The sequence below is a fragment of the Podarcis cretensis genome (genome assembly GCF_951804945.1).
Source record: "Podarcis cretensis genome assembly, chromosome: 10".
NCBI lineage: Eukaryota > Metazoa > Chordata > Lepidosauria > Squamata > Lacertidae > Podarcis > Podarcis cretensis.
The window spans coordinates 60,951,754-60,967,511 of NC_137179.1; the positions used below are offsets into that span (position 1 = coordinate 60,951,754).

General features: G+C 41.9%; 1 long non-coding RNA gene across 1 annotated transcript; it reads left to right on the forward strand.

Annotated features, from left to right (window-relative positions):
- The first annotated feature begins 14,690 nt into the window (after positions 1-14,690).
- Positions 14,691-15,339, forward strand: LOC307226033. The gene is made up of 2 exons (XR_013843275.1): positions 14,691-14,890; positions 15,188-15,339. It is a non-coding gene; the product is annotated as an uncharacterized lncRNA (long non-coding RNA).
- Positions 15,340-15,758: the final 419 nt, after the last annotated feature.

The following is a 15,758-nucleotide window of genomic DNA, read 5'->3' on the forward strand; positions in this document are numbered from 1 at the left end:
AAGGCAAATCTTAAAAAATGTAGTATAAACACCAACAACTGGGAAACACGGGCCTGCGAGTGCTCCAATTGGAGAACAGCCTTTACCAAAGGTGTCATGGGTTTTGAAGACGCTCACACTCAGGACAAAAGGGAGAAACGTGCTAAGAGGAAGGCACACTTGGCAAACCCTCACCATGATCAGCTCCCACCCAGAAACCAAGGTCCCCACTGTGGAAGGACATGTGGATCAAGAACTGGCCTCCACAGCCACTTACAAACTCACTGTTAAAAACCATGTTTATGGAAGACAATCTTACTCATCTATGAGTGATCACCAAAGAAGAAGAAGTAGAAGATTAATCTTTTCAGGACAGGGATGAGATGAGGAAGCAGTGAAGAGTGAGCCTCCACAACTTTGCCGTGCTCCATCTCGACAAGTATACTCTTGCCAAAGATGCCACATTAGTATTTTTTCAGTATTTTTTTCTACATTGACTAGTGGTTTCCCCCCAAGGTTTCAGGGAGGAATGTTTCCCATACCTACCAGGGATTGAACCTAAGGTCTCCTACATGCAAGGCAGATTCCCTACCACAAAGCAATGATCTCTTCCATCATCTGCCCTCCCCTTTTGTACTATAGAGGGATTGTGTAAACAGGGCTTCCTCTCTGAAATATACTTGGAGTCAAGAGTGGATTTCATGCTCTTTATTCAGCTCATAGTGGTGAGGAGGAATGGAAGTTCCCTCATACTGTCTGCTTTATATACATTATTCAGACTGCTGCATTCTGAATCCTATTCAACTCAGTACATAACACCCTCATTCGAGGCTATACAACCAGGGATGGAAAACAGGTATCCTCCACAAGTTCTGAATAACTGCCATCAACCTTGGCCATTGGCCGTGCTGGCTGGGGCTGAATGGGGTTGGAATTCTATAACATTGAAGGGCCACAGTTTTCCCTTTCTCGTTATACATGCATGATGTGGAAGAGTATACGAATGCCACCTAAGGCTCCCATACCTCGCTGCACGTATAAGATGCACACATGGTGTTGATAGACTGGCCATAAACTACTGCTACAGAATTCTTTTGGTTTCCTAGTTCAGTCTGATTCAGCCCAGGAGATAGAACAAGAAGCACCACTTTGTGGGGTGGAATGATAGGTAGAGAATTAGCCCTGGAGAAGGGTTTTGCACCCAAAAGGCATTGTAATCATTTCAATCATCTGCTTCCTAAGTCTCTTGTCTTGAGGTTTACCCGTCTCTGGATAATTTCTGCTATTTGGATCAGAAAATACGAACTTAAGAGCAGCATTCATGGTACAAATGCTTTGATTTAAGGTCTGAAATTCTGAAGGGGCATTGCCTGTCTGGTTTTTATTGAGAAGTTCCAAAGAGTTGGGCCCACCACAAAGGAATGGCTCCTCACACACTTGACATTGTAGGGCAGGGACACAAATAGAGCTCCTTGGATGAACTCAGTGATCAGCTAGGGACATATGGGCCACAGTGGTCCTTAAAGTATTCTTCCCTGAGTTCCTCGGAAATTTGTAATTTATTAAGGCGGATGATGGTCCATTCCTTATTACCCTTTAGATTCTTAAAAATTATTTATTTAAGTCTTTTCTATATAATATTTTTTATTAATTTTAACATATACATTATAAAATGCACCACAAAACTTATCACTTATACAATCTTTTTGGACTTCCATCAGCACCTCTGATGATCCACCGTTTTAACCACTTCTTATGCATTTCTTAACTTTATATTACCTTTACATCTCTTAACAAATTATCCTCCCCCTTGTCCATTTTTACTTCTAATAATACTCCTCAAAAACTTCTTGCAACCCTACAAACGTTGTCTGTTCTTCACAATTACTTTTCAAATAGTCCGTAAATTTACTCCAGTCTTCCGTGAATCTCTGGTCTCGTCGGTTTTGAATCCTTCCTGTTAGTTTATCTAATTCTGCATAGTCCATTAACTTCATCCTCCATTCTTCAATTGACGGTAACTCTTCTTGCTTCCATTTTTTGGCGTCTTTTTTTTTCTTTTTCCTGGAGAACCCTAGAACAGCAATAACAGCATCTGAAGGCTGAGGGTAGAACCTAACTCTACCTTGTCCCCTTGTCGTTGAGGACTTGGGAGATTAATCGAAGTCACTGTGACCTTGAACACTGACATGACTGGAAGCCTTGGGAATATGGGAAGCTTCACAACAACAGCTAAGATTACTGGCGAAATATGTGGGTAGCTGGAAGGTATGTTTGAGCCTTCCTGTGGAAAGGTGCCAGATCAAGTTGTTTCGGGAGGAAAATGCAACACAAGCAAAGCAGTTTGAGGCTCTTCATTTAGAACTTGTGCCATATGCTCTGAAAGCTGTTTGACAGTCTTAGATCTGTTCATATTCAGCCAACACCACTAATAATGTTAGTAAAACTTGGGCCAAACTGAGTTTATCAGCCAGGTGTCTGCTACTCTCCTTTCTGCAGAGTAGAAACTTTGACCTTGTAAAAAGTTAGAATTGCCAGAATGTTTTGCCTGAGTTCTTGACTAACTCCATTGAAACTGGTTTGAACTTTTAATCATCTCTAGATTTTTTTTTGGTTCTTGCCACCCCCTCAGTTCTATCCCACTCCTGTCAGCTTGCAAACTCCGTATTTAACTGTCAGAAAACAGCTTTCAAAAAGCAATCTCCGCTTACTCACACCACTGCCACAATATGGCTTTCAACAAACCTTTTTTTGGTTTGATGAGTGCATCTCTCTGCTTTTTTGTTTTTACCCAACTAGTTACTCCAGGCAACACTTATTTTGTCACTTCCAGGAATTTATTTTTTTTTTAAGAAAAAAGCTTCCCGGTTATCTTCTCTCAACCAATTTGCAGTTTTATTTTCAGAATATGCAATTACCAAGTATTTTCCAGCAACTTTATTGTGCAGGAATGTGTGAGGTGAAGCTTTTCCCCCAGCTGCATCTGCTTAATTTCTGTTTGGGTGTTGAGGACCACCCACATGATTCTGAAATATCGGCAAACCCCCACACACCCATTTACATGCTTTCAATATGCATCACGCCAAACCAGGAAGTGACCTGGAAATGTCATAAAAGATGTCACTAAGAGGGCAGACCAGGGGCAGGGTGGGCGTGAAATGGGGCAGAGGGGTTTGCAGACTTTTGCAGACTTTTTCAATTACACATGATTTCATGAAAGCACAGCATAAACCGGAACACAACCCCCAGCGCAAATTGGGGATTGTCTATACTGTACATTCAATGGACCAACCTGTTAGAGGCCAATGACATTTCCATGAAGGAGTTGGGGACACAGAAGAGGGACAATTTTTTTATATTACTTAAAATCAGAGTAACATAATAAATCAGAGTGCCAACAATTAATCAGACTTTGTTGTTGTTGTTGTTGTTGTTTTGTTGTTTAGTCATGTCCGACTCTTCGTGACCCCATGGACCAGAACACACCAGGCACTCCTGTCTTCCACCGCCTCCCGCAGTTTGGTCAGGCTCATGTTTGTAGCTTCAAGAACACTGTCCAACCATCTCGTCCTCTGTCGTCCTCTTCTCCTTAATCAGACTACCAACAATTAATAGTGAACCTCTTTAGCAGCAGGAACTTGCATTGCCCTGTAGCAGAAGGAATGACAAGTTGCTCAGATCTGTGTGATTTTCTTTTATAAGTTACTTAACGAAATGAACATTTTTTTTCCAAGAAAGCAGAATAGGGTACAAAGGAAGATTATGGGGAAATTGTCTTTTGTTTATACATTTTTTCAATGATAATTTTCATTATATTTGTGTCCAAATTGCATACCGTGATTTGATGAATCTCTGACAATGGTAGCATCTGAAACTTAATATTGAATTTCTATAATTATATTTTCTTTTATTCGCACCCGTAAATGTAAGTTATAGAAAATGAATAATGATCTCCTAAAGGAGATGTGCCAGTATGTTAACCCTCATTTGCCTACATTTATTAATCGCCCTTTTAAAATTAAAATATTTGGGGATCAGAATGGTAATTTTTATCTGTCCCCATTTGTGTTTATTAGTTATTAAATGTGTGCAGCCATTACATTCTGTACAAAAAGTTTTTGTAAATCATCCTGGGAGCATAATTAAAGGTTGATCTAAAAATAATTACTGTAAACAAATTCATAAATTTGGGGGGGGGGACACACCTTGTATGATGTAATCTTCATCATGTAAACCTATCAGTGAAAGAGAAGTGTATCGTTTGCTGATACTGGTTTCCCCTGTTGTGGAACATTGATGTAATTATGAGGATGAAAGGTGCTGTTTGTGTGGATTATAGCCTGTCTGCTGATGTGGAAGATGAACTTTGCTGATTCCTACAAGCTTCTTGGAAACTAAGCTGCTGATAGCAGCCTACACACTGAAGGAAAAGCAGTAGGTCTCTTTAGAAAACAGCTAAAAATCTCAAGTTGGCTAATTCTGAAGTCTGCTGAAAACTGCGATAAGCATTTATGGGTGGGTTCTTCCCCCACAACACCAAACAGGAGTATGAACTCCCACAGGCAGCTTGCCCTGTACCCCTTAAGCTAGCCTGCTGGCTGCCTTAAGGTACAGAGGACTGTCCTGTCCTGTTGCTCGTGTTGAAGGAAGTTTATTATTTTATTTTGTTATTTATACCCCGCCCAGCTGGCTGGGTTTCCCCAGCCACTCTGGGCAGCTCCCAACAGAACACTAAAAGCAGAATAAAACTTCAAACATTAAAAACTTGCCTAAACAGGGATGCCTTCTAAAAGTCAGATAGTTGTTTATTTATCTAAAGTGCTGGTACATGCTTTCACATTATTTACTCAAAAATAAGTCATTTCAATGTGACACCCTTGCTTTTGTTCATATGCACTCCCGTACAGTCTGTTGTAGTAGTATATTTTATTGGGTAGTAATAATAATAATAATAATATGCTGCCCATCTGTCAGGGTTCCCCCATCCACTCTGGGTGGCTTCCAGCAAATTAGAATATCAAACACAGTAAAACATCAAACATTAAAAACTTCCCTAAACAGGACTGCCTTCAGATGTCTTCTAAAAGTCAGATAGTTTTTTATTTCCTTGACATCTGGTGGGAGGGCGTTCCACAGGGCGGGTGCCACTACCAAGAAGGCCCTCTGCCTGGTTCCCTGTAACCTCACTTCTCGCCGTGAGGGAACCACCAGAAGACCCTCAGAGTTGGACCTCAGGCTGAACAATGGGGGTGGAGACACTCCTTCAGGTATACTGAGCCAAGGCCGTTTAGGGCTTTAAAGATCAGCACCAGTCAACTTCCCAGTCCAGTGTACTTTTGTATATGCGATGAAGGGGAAGTGTCGACATCTTGTTCCTCACCTCAGTCAGCAAAACATCCAAATAGACTTGCTGTTTATTGGCAGCTCCAAATTTATTTATTTTTGCCAAATGCTGGAAAAGAGATTAATTTTCCTCTATGCATTTAGTTGCTGGCAAAAATGGGACATATAGCTAGTTATATCTGTAAAATGTTTTCAGATTTCTGGGAGGGTTGGGTTTTTCTTGTGTGTGATATGTTTATTTTTTTGTCTTCCAGCAGTTGGATGCTATTGTCTTGTTTAATTGTGCTTCATTTAAGTATTATAAATAATGCATTAGAAAAAGTGGCAGACCAGTCCCGGGATGACCAATCATATTTGATCAAGTAAGCTTTATTTTGAACCTGAAACGAGTATTTCTTTCCCAAAGCTATATAAGAAGTGTTTGTGTTGACATTGTTGCTGATGCTTCTGGAGAGGGAATCATTTCCCTATTGAATACTAAGTCATACATTGGTGTCCTGGTTTCTTTCAGTAAGCCTGGATCTAGCACTGTGTTAAAGAGAAGTGACAAATCACAGCGATTTCAAACCTGGCTGTGGATGCTACCTGTGGCGTTTGGGAAAGGACTGTCAGCGCAAAGAGGAGGAGAGACCTGTCCCTTTCTATTCAGCACTCCTTAGATCAGTAGTTGCAGTTGCCAACTTTTAGAAGAATGCAAGCTTACGTGTCTGCAGCAAGGATGGCTTGAAAGTTAAAGAAAAAGGCAGCAAAAGAGTATTTTTGTGTGTGTGAAAAGAATATGCAGATTTGCAGAATAAGCAGGTACTATTTTTATGCACCCACTTCCTGAGCTGAGCCATACTTTAACCAGAAGGGTTTTCTACTTCAAAGCTTTCTGCAAATCCTCATTAATAGACATCCAAACACCTAGCAAATATTTTATCTGTCACCCTCTTTGTATACTGTACACCATAAGCTGCCTACAAAGGACTTCTCCATTGTTTGCTTAAAAGGCATTGCATTTTAGATGTGCTTTTTGAAATTGCCTTTTAAAACCCACATTTTTATTATTATTATTTTCAAAACTGACTTATTTCTTCCACTTCTGCTAATATTCTTCCCTACTGGCCTTTTTTTTTGTGCTGAAGAAATACAAATGCAAGCATATATCTCCTGGCCTTCTCATAACCTGCGGTAAAAAATATTTGCAACTCTTAACACCTGTGTCATGGCAAGAAAGTTGTAATGATATAGTTGAGGTCATATCTTGTACTTTTTTCCCTATTGATCTACAAACCAGAAAATAGGCCAGTTCAACTCTCCCAGTATTGTGTTGACTTTGCAAGACTGGTTATAGTTAAAAATAGTAAATAATTGCTTTTTCCACTAAAGTCAGCAGATCTAGTTCTGTGTATACACACCAAAAAGATCTGTTGGGTATGGCCGATTATAATTTCCAAATAAGCAACAGCAGCAAAATTCCATATATTTGCCTCACCTCAGACACTTTATTCAAAAGAAGCAAGATTAGTGAGCACAAAATAATTGTGACAGCAGTCATAGTTAATCATTAAGACTCTTGCACCTAGTGTATTGGGAAAGTCTTGTTCAATTTGGCAATGTTATCTATACCCATATTTTTCTCCTGCCTTCTACAAGACTGTAAACTACGGTAAATTCCTTTGTATTACAAGTTGAAACCAACCTTGGATATTCTAGGCCCAGTTCCTGTTGATTGACTGGGTTCAGGTCAGCACTAAAGTATGAGTAGAGTGGAAATTAATGGCAATGGTTAACTTGGGTTACGACCCTATGTCTCTGGAATTTCTCACTAAAATCTTCTCCATGTGCTAGAGTGTATGGTTATTATGCTACCTCTATTTTCTAAGGTTTGGCAGAGTAAAGTTCCTTCTTTTTAATTATTTCTAGAGCAGGGCTTGAGGGAAACTTGTCAGTAGAATCCACAAACGCACAACCTCGGAATAGAGGTTTTCAGACCAGGTTCAGCTAGAATGTTACCATCCTATCACAGTTCATTTTAGGGAACAGTTACTAAAAAGTGGGGAGGGTTACCAGTAGGGGAAAATGCACCTCCCATGAGCTGTTACAAATGCAATACAAAGAGAGGACCCAGGATTTGCCCAGCAGTCCGACATCATCAGATGTAGAACAATCAGAAAGCATTTGATGCAGCTGGGTTTGTTATGTATTCAGTGGGTCTGTGTTTGCCTGAGATGGATTCTGGGCTAAGGTTTCTGAGCTCCTGTGTTCTGATTCAATACTTCTTGTCCAATCACAGAACATTTCAGGATTTGGACCTCTGCCATTGGCCCTTGAACTCTGAGTCATGATTCGCAGTTTGGAAGTTTAGACAGCCAATCATGTATATAAGCAGTTGTTTTGCCACTGTTTCCCAGTTATGTAGTTCAGTAAAGGTTCTTGCTGTTATCACTGTACTTTGCCTCGTGGGAACCCACCTACACTTCAGTATTGTTAAGATTACATTTGTTAATCTTCTTCTTCTTCTTTGGCGGTCACTCATAGCCGAGTAAGATTGTCTTCCATAAACCATCAGTCCGTAAGTGACTGTGGAGGCCAATTCTGGATCCACACATCCTTCCACAGTAGGGACATAGGTTATTGATCACGGTGAGGGTTTACCAAGCGTGCCTTCCTCTTAGCGCAAGTCTCCCTTTCGTCCTGAGTTCAAGGGTCTTCAAAGCCCATGACACCTTTAGTAAAGGCTGTTCTCCAATTGGAGCGCTTGCTGGCCAGTGTTTCCCAGTTGATGCTGTTTATACAACAATACCATAATGTTTGATACTGTGGGTTACATTTTCTCTACCTAATGATGTGAAGTAAAAACATTCCTTTAAAGCTAGCCCTGCACATGATCAGAGATACTACACACCTGTATATCAGAGGGTAAACTGGCTTAGGCCAGTCCTGCAGTGAGTGACTCTCTGTTGAGTAGAAGGGGAAAGCAGCCACCTGCTGACCAGACATGGGCATCTTGAGAATAGTATTGCCTTTTGTTGTTGTTGTTTAGTCGTTTAGTCGTGCCCAGCTCTTTGTTCCCATGGACCAGAGCACACCAGGCACTCCTGTCTTCCACTGCCTCCCACAGTTTGGTCAAACTCATGCTGGTAGCTTCGAGAACACTGTCCAACCATCTTGTCCTCTGTCGTCCCCTTCTCCTTATGCCCTCCATCTTTCCCAACACCAGGGTCTTTTCCAGGGAGTCTTCTCTTCTCATGAGGTGGCCTCATGTATTGGAGCCACAGCTTCAGGATCTGTCCTTCCAGTGAGCACTCAGAGCTGATTTCCTTCAGAACGGATCAGTTTGATCTTCTTGCAGTCCATAGGCCTCTCAAGAGTCTCCTCCAGCACCATAATTCAAAAGCATCAATTCTTCGGCAATCAGCCTTCTTTATGGTCCAGCTCTCACTTCCGTACATCACTACTGGGAAAACCATAGCTTTAATTAATTCCTCCAGTATTGCCTTAAAGGTAAAGATAAAGGTACCCCTGCCCGTACGGGCCAGTCTTGACAGACTCTGGGGTTGTGCGCCCATCTCACTTAAGAGGCCAGGGGCCAGCGCTGTCCGGAGACACTTCCGGGTCACGTGGCCAGCGTGACATCGCTGCTCTGGCGAGCCAGAGCCGCACACGGAAACGCCGTTTACCTTCCCGCTGGTAAGCGGTCCCTATTTATCTACTTGCACCCGAAGGTGCTTTCGAACTGCTAGGTTAGCAGGCGCTGGGACCGAGCAGCGGGAGCATACCCCGCCGCAGGGATTCGAACCGCCGACCTTTCGATCGGCAAGCCCTAGGCGCTGAGGCTTTAACCCACAGCACCACCTGCGGCCCAAGTATTGCCTTACTCAGATGTTATCCAATGAAAGGTTCTGGCATCTGTCAGATCAAGCATCCTACTGGTGCTGACTGTTGCTTCCCTCCCTCCCAGCTTCCTACCTCCATCCTATGACAGAATGGCAAATTGCATATTCTATCAATAGCTTCGAGGAACATTGCTGTTATTGGTTGTCTTGAATATGAATGGGATAATTCCCAAAGTCCCCTCCCTTTTATATCATCCCCTCAGGTCACATTAGCATACAGATGGCCTGTAACAAATGAGGCATGAAAGATGTAGGTTTGAAGAGCCAGTAGCTGAAACCATGTCTTTAAATTAGATAGTTTTCAACAGACAATTATATATTTCTTGTCGTGTGGCTATGGATAAAACTCTTCAGCACCACCATCACCAGCGGGAAGACTGGCTGAGCTGTGAGGTGATTTGCTGCTGGTGGATTTGCCTTCATTTAGAGAGTAAGTCAAGATTTTTCAAATTACCTTTTCCCCCTGAGGAGTTTTCTGACTATTGCCTAGTTAGACCACTTTCCCAAGAGGTGCTTATATTTTGTCACACAGACCCCCATTTTAAATTCTGGGTTTTTTTTCATGTTCTTTCTTCATACTAGCCCCATTTCCTAAGAAAGCTACTTTTCAGAAGGAGAAGTCAGGTGCTATGTAGCAAAAATGGCCAAGGGCCACAGTGGAAAATATGGGTTCACTTCATTTTGGAGTAGACCTATGAACTATTTCTGGTTCATCTTCTAGTTCACCTCTAGTGTGTGTGTTTTCTGGTTTATTTAAGCCATTTCCAGTAGGGAAATACAATTATGGGGAAAACCTCATCTGTTGAAATTTTGTCAGACTTATTGTGTGCAGCCCCTGATTTTGCTTTTGGGACCTATGCTTCAGATAGCAGCATGTCTTGCGAACTGCCCTGAGATCTTTTGAGGAAGGGCAGTACAGTGGTACCTTGGGTTAAATACTTAATTCGTTCCGGAGGTCCGTTCTTAACCTGAAACTGTTCTTAACCCAAAGCACTACTTTAGCTAAAGGGGCCTCCTGCTGCTGCCATGCCACCGCCGTATGATTTCTGTTTTCATCCTGAGGTAACGTTCTTAACCCGAGGTACTATTTCTGGGTTAGCGGAGTCTGTAACCTGAAGCGTCTGTAACCTGAAGCGTCTGTAACCCGAGGTACCACTGTATATAAATCTAATAAGTAATATTAATAGTAATAACAGCATTTTAATGCTGGAAAATGGTTGAGGATCAACTATTTGTGAACTAGAGTTCATTTCACTGAACCTGGACTGAACCTGAGTTTATTTGTAAGGATGAACTGCAGCCAGTTGTTGTTTGGGCAGAATAAATGTGCACCAGAATGAGTTCCTTTTTAAGGTGAGCTTGCCCAGGACTAAGGACCTTCCAGTTGTAATTGGACTTCAACTCCAAACAGGCTTGGCCATTGTGGCCTCTGGTCAGGGAAGAGGAGGGCTGTAGTTCAGTAACCTGCAAAGAAAAGTCTGTTTTCTAGCCTTGTTGTACACACTGACCTGGGAGTAAACTCCATTGAACTCAGAATGGCACATTTCTAGGCAGATATACATATGCATACCCACCCACCCACACGTATATGTTTATGTATATGTATATGTGTGTGTAGATAGAGAGATAGAGAGATACAGATATTGTTAAAAAGAAAGCATTTTTAGCAAAGGACAGGGTACTGGAATAAATTTGATAAACTGGAATAGATACAGCTTAAGATTTATGCAGGTGATAATTTTGTATATTTCCCCCCTTTATCTTTACAAAAGAAGTAATTTTCTTCTTCTTGAACCAAAGTGTCGAAACCTACCCCAGCTGACTTCATTGCAGTTCATGAAGTTGGGTAATTAGTGTAGCGCAAAGACTTATTTAAAAAGCAAAGCAAAACACTTTAAAACCAGAGAGTGCTGGAGAGTTTATTTCCCCTGTTAGTTCTCCATCGTGAAACCAAGATGATCCTTAAAGCATTGTTAGTAGAATTTACTATTCATTTAAGGAAACAAAAGCAAATTAATTAAGAGAGCTTTAGTGGTAGCAAAGCACCTACTTGGTTTACCTCGCTCAGATTAAATTCTGAAGTGAGCAGTACCTTTGAAGATGAAAGTGGCTTTTTAATGAGCCCAATATCTGTGATTTGAGAATACCTCATTATTTTTAGAGGGAGACTAGAAAAATGAAAGAAACCTTTCTCTTTAAAATTCTGATAGCCTGCCATTTTAAGTAGCCCTGAAAACTATAGCATCGGAAATATCTGATGGGTGAGAATTTTGCTGTTTGCCTTGTGCAGCGGGCCTGTGAAAGCACAGGAAATGACAGTCGCTAGTAGTGCCATTTACAGAGAGTATGCCTAGCTTCAGTAACTGATGCACTGGCAGAACCGGCCCGCCCATGAGGCAAGGTGACTGTCTCAGGCGGCAGTATCCACAGGAGCAGCAGATCTGGTCTCCAAGTAATATATCTGCCAGTGCCGTGATCTTCTGCCTCATTGGCACCCCAACCCCAATGTCACCTCTACAGTGGCCTCTTGGCAGATAGGAGACACTACTGGTCTCCTCCCATCCTTGTTGCCGATGGATCCCTCTTTCCTGACCAAGCCTAGGGTACCTTACATAGACAGCTATTATTATTATTATTATTATTATTATTATTATTATTAAACACCATTTCTATACTACTCAATACAGTTATACCTCGGAAGTCGAACAGAATACATTCTGGAAGTCCATTCAAGTTCCAAAACATTCGGAAACCAAGGTGCAGCTTCCAATTGGCTGTCGGAAGCTCCAGCAGCCAATTGGAAGCTGCGGAACCAGCGTCGGACGTTCGGGTTCCAAAGAACGTTCGCAAACTGGAATGCTCACTTCCGGGTTTGCGGCGTTCAGGAGCCAAAACATTCAAGTCACAATTCGTTCGACTTCTGTGGTACGACTATAGATTTAAAATATCTCTGAGCCGTATACAGAAAACTGAAGCAACAGCAGACAACTTGAACACAAATTTAACAAAAACACAGTGTTACATATAAAAATGTTTCATTGATACAATTTACTAATATATATAAATGGCTATCAGTTCATTTTTCTTCTGACACACTCTGCCTCTCAGCCTCCAGGTTCTCACCTAGGGTCCAAACAAAATTTACGCAGTGGTGTGCATCACTCATATGGCTGTTTCGAATTTGCACATGATTAATGCATCGGAGCAGGAAAGTGTGATCTCCTATCCAGGAAAGATAACAAGGGACAAGCAGCTTTAAAATAAACGACCTTAATTATGACAGGAACCCACACTCATTTTAAGGTAACACTAATATATACAGCTTGTTACCTGGGAAGAGACAATCTCTGGTATTTTTGTTATTTGGGCTATGAAAAGTGGGAAATCGTAGGAGGGCCCACTGCCTCCTCTCTTGACTTAAGCAAAAATCCTCATTTGGATTTAATAGGGGTTCTGCCTGAGTGAAGACTGAAAGGTCATACTCAAAGGTACAACGTGAACAAATGAAAATCAAATGTGTTTGCAGTTAACAGCGGAACAGTGAAATGAAAAATAGCCTGCTCTCTCTATTTTTTTTCTGATTACTCCCTCGAGTAGAAAACTCATAAAACTTTAGAGATGGAAACATATTACAGAATTACAGGCTTTTTATTAAAAGTTTGGAGGTGTTACGGTCCCTCCCGCCTCCAAACTTGATATATAATACTCATTCCTGAATGCACATTTTCCCTGGCTATGCAGCGCTGCCAGTACTGAGTTCTGCCCCCTTTTCTGTGGCCGAAGCATTAGTCCTATGATAGCTAGAATGTGGATAATAATCATTTCGGAAGAATGGTGAAGGTGATTTTGATGAAGGAGCATTACTCATAGTGTGACCACTGGGTTGTTTTTGTCATAATATCATAATGCTGGAAGGAGCCTTGTCTGAGACAGTAGACCTGTGAATGTTGAGGAACATGAGCCAGAAAGGACTATTGCACTTATGTCCTGCTTAAGAGCTTCTCATATGCAGATAGAGGGCCACTGTCAGAATGCTGACCTAGATAGGCCTTCGGATTGATCCAGCAAGGCCCATCTCATCTATGCTACTTTGCTGCAGAACATCCAGATCTAGAGTATTCCCAACAGATGGCCATTCTGAAGACCTCCAGTCAAGGAGAGTCCACCACAACTCTGGGAAATTAGTTTCATTTCACCTCAAGTCAAAATCTACCCTTATGTAGCTTAATAATAATAATAATAATAATAATAATAATAATAATAATAATAATTTATTATTTGTACCCCGCCCATCTGGCTGGGTTTCCCCAGCCACTCTGAGCGGCTTCCATAGAAACCAAAAATACACTAAAATATCACACATTAAAAACTTCCCTGAACAGGGCTGCCTGTTCTTCTCTTCCGCAAACTAAACATATGCATCTCCTTCAACCTTTCCTCATCAGGCTTGTGTTCCATTTCTGTGACCATCTTCACTCCCTTCTCTGAACTTTAATTTTAAAACCTGTTTCACCAGAAGAATGTGTGTGTGTTATAGTTAATGATGCTGTTGATATACCACTTACAGCTCCCTTAAAAACTGTTCCCTGTATGCACAGGAGAGCATAGGAGGCAGTTTTATTAGTCCTATTAAAATGTTACAGTGAACATGGGAGTCTTCTTCTTCTTCTTCTTCTTCTTCTTCTTCTTCTTCTTCTTTGGTGATCACTCTTAGCCGAGTAAGATTGTCTTCCATGAACACTGTCTTAACAGTGAGACCATAAGTGACTGTGGAGACCAATTCTGGATCCACCCTTCCTTCCACAGTGGGGACATAGGTATCCAGACGGGAGCTGATTGTGGTGAGGGTTTGCCAAGCGTGCCTTCCTCTTAGCGCATTTCTCCCTTTTGTCATGATTTCGAGCATCTTCGAAACCCATGGCACCTTTGGTAAAGGCTGTTCTCCAACTGGAGCACTCGCAGGCCAGTGTTTCCCAGTTGTGAGTGTTTAAGCTACATTTTTTTTTAGATTTGCCTTGAGAGAGTCTTTAAACCTCTTTTGTTGACCACCAGCATTACGCTTTCCATTTTTAAGTTTGGAGTAGAGTAGTTGCTTTGGAAGACAATAATCAGGCATCCGGACAACATGACCAGTCGAACAAAGTTGATGTTGAAGAATCATTGCATTGACACTGGTGATCTTTGCTTCTTCCAGTACACTGGCATTAGTTCGCTTGTCTTCCCAGGTAATGGGAGTAGGACAGGATTTTGTATGCTGTCACCAATGTGAACTTATATATCCAGCTGAAAGACTTCAATAGAGCATAGGAATGTACAATTGTACCCACATTTCACTTTTAATAATCAATGCTATAGATTCATGTATAACCATGGCACTCAAATTTTTTTAAAAAAACATTTTGCTAAAAGTTATGAAATTGTTGGCTACTGTATCTGTTTATGGGCCACGTCACACAAATCCTCACGAGTGTGACGTTAACATAAGAGAGAGTGCTGGAGGTGAAATAGTTAAACAGGTTGCCCAGTCAGGACCCAGGGGGGGTGCAGTCAGTGGGACTATAAAACCAGCTCTGGGAGGGGCAAAGGAGGAGTTCGTTGGGAGTTGGGTGGTTGGTTGTTGGTTGGTTTTAGTGGGTTGGCTGGTTGGGAAAGGCAGTTGGAGAAGCAGTTGGCAGGCAGTTTGTTATGTACTGAGTTGAATAGGATCCAAACTGCAGCAGTCTGATTGGTCCTAGAACAATGCAGCAGTATGATTGGTCGGCAGGGGCCACCCAATCCTGCTCCAGATAGTAGTGAATCCACAACCTGATTGGCCTACAGGAGAAGTCCGGAATTAACCAATCACGTGCAGCCCACTGTGTAAATAATGTATATAAAGCAGATACTTTGAGGGGACTTTCATTCCTCCTCACCACTATGAGCTGAATAAAGAGCATGAAATCACTGTGCGACTCTGAGTATATTTCACAGTTGGTAATAGAGAGACAGTTAGGGCAGTGGGTTCTTGAGTGTGGGGAGGTAGAAGAGATAGAGAGAGGAAAATAAGACTAAGAAAGTAAAGAGCAACAATGTTTGGAATGCCGTAAAAGTTTGTTTGTGTCTGAAATAAAATACACTCTTCTTTATCAATTGAGAACCTGACTGAGACTGAAGTGATTTTACCAGGGAGGACCTGGTTGGTGGCAGTGGATTAGTGGTGTACGGGTCAATAGTCCATGAGACGACCGGGGGCTCCGTACGAATGCTACAATGAGCTCTCCTGGACTTATGCTGAGGAAGTGGGCTCTGCCAATGTGCATGTATAGCAGGGATGTGAAACCTGTAGCCCCGCAGATGTTGTCGGACCACAGCTCCCAGCATCTCTGGCCACTGGCCATGCTGGTTGAGGCTGATGAGAACTGGAATCCAGCAACATCTAGAGGGCCGCAGGTTCGCCATCCCTGAGGTGTAGGAAATTTACTGTGTGCGCCAGCTTTCGCTTCCATCTGCTTGTGGAAGATGATGAAAGGTCGTGATATAATCTGGTATGGAGTGGAAATCTTTACCCATGATATG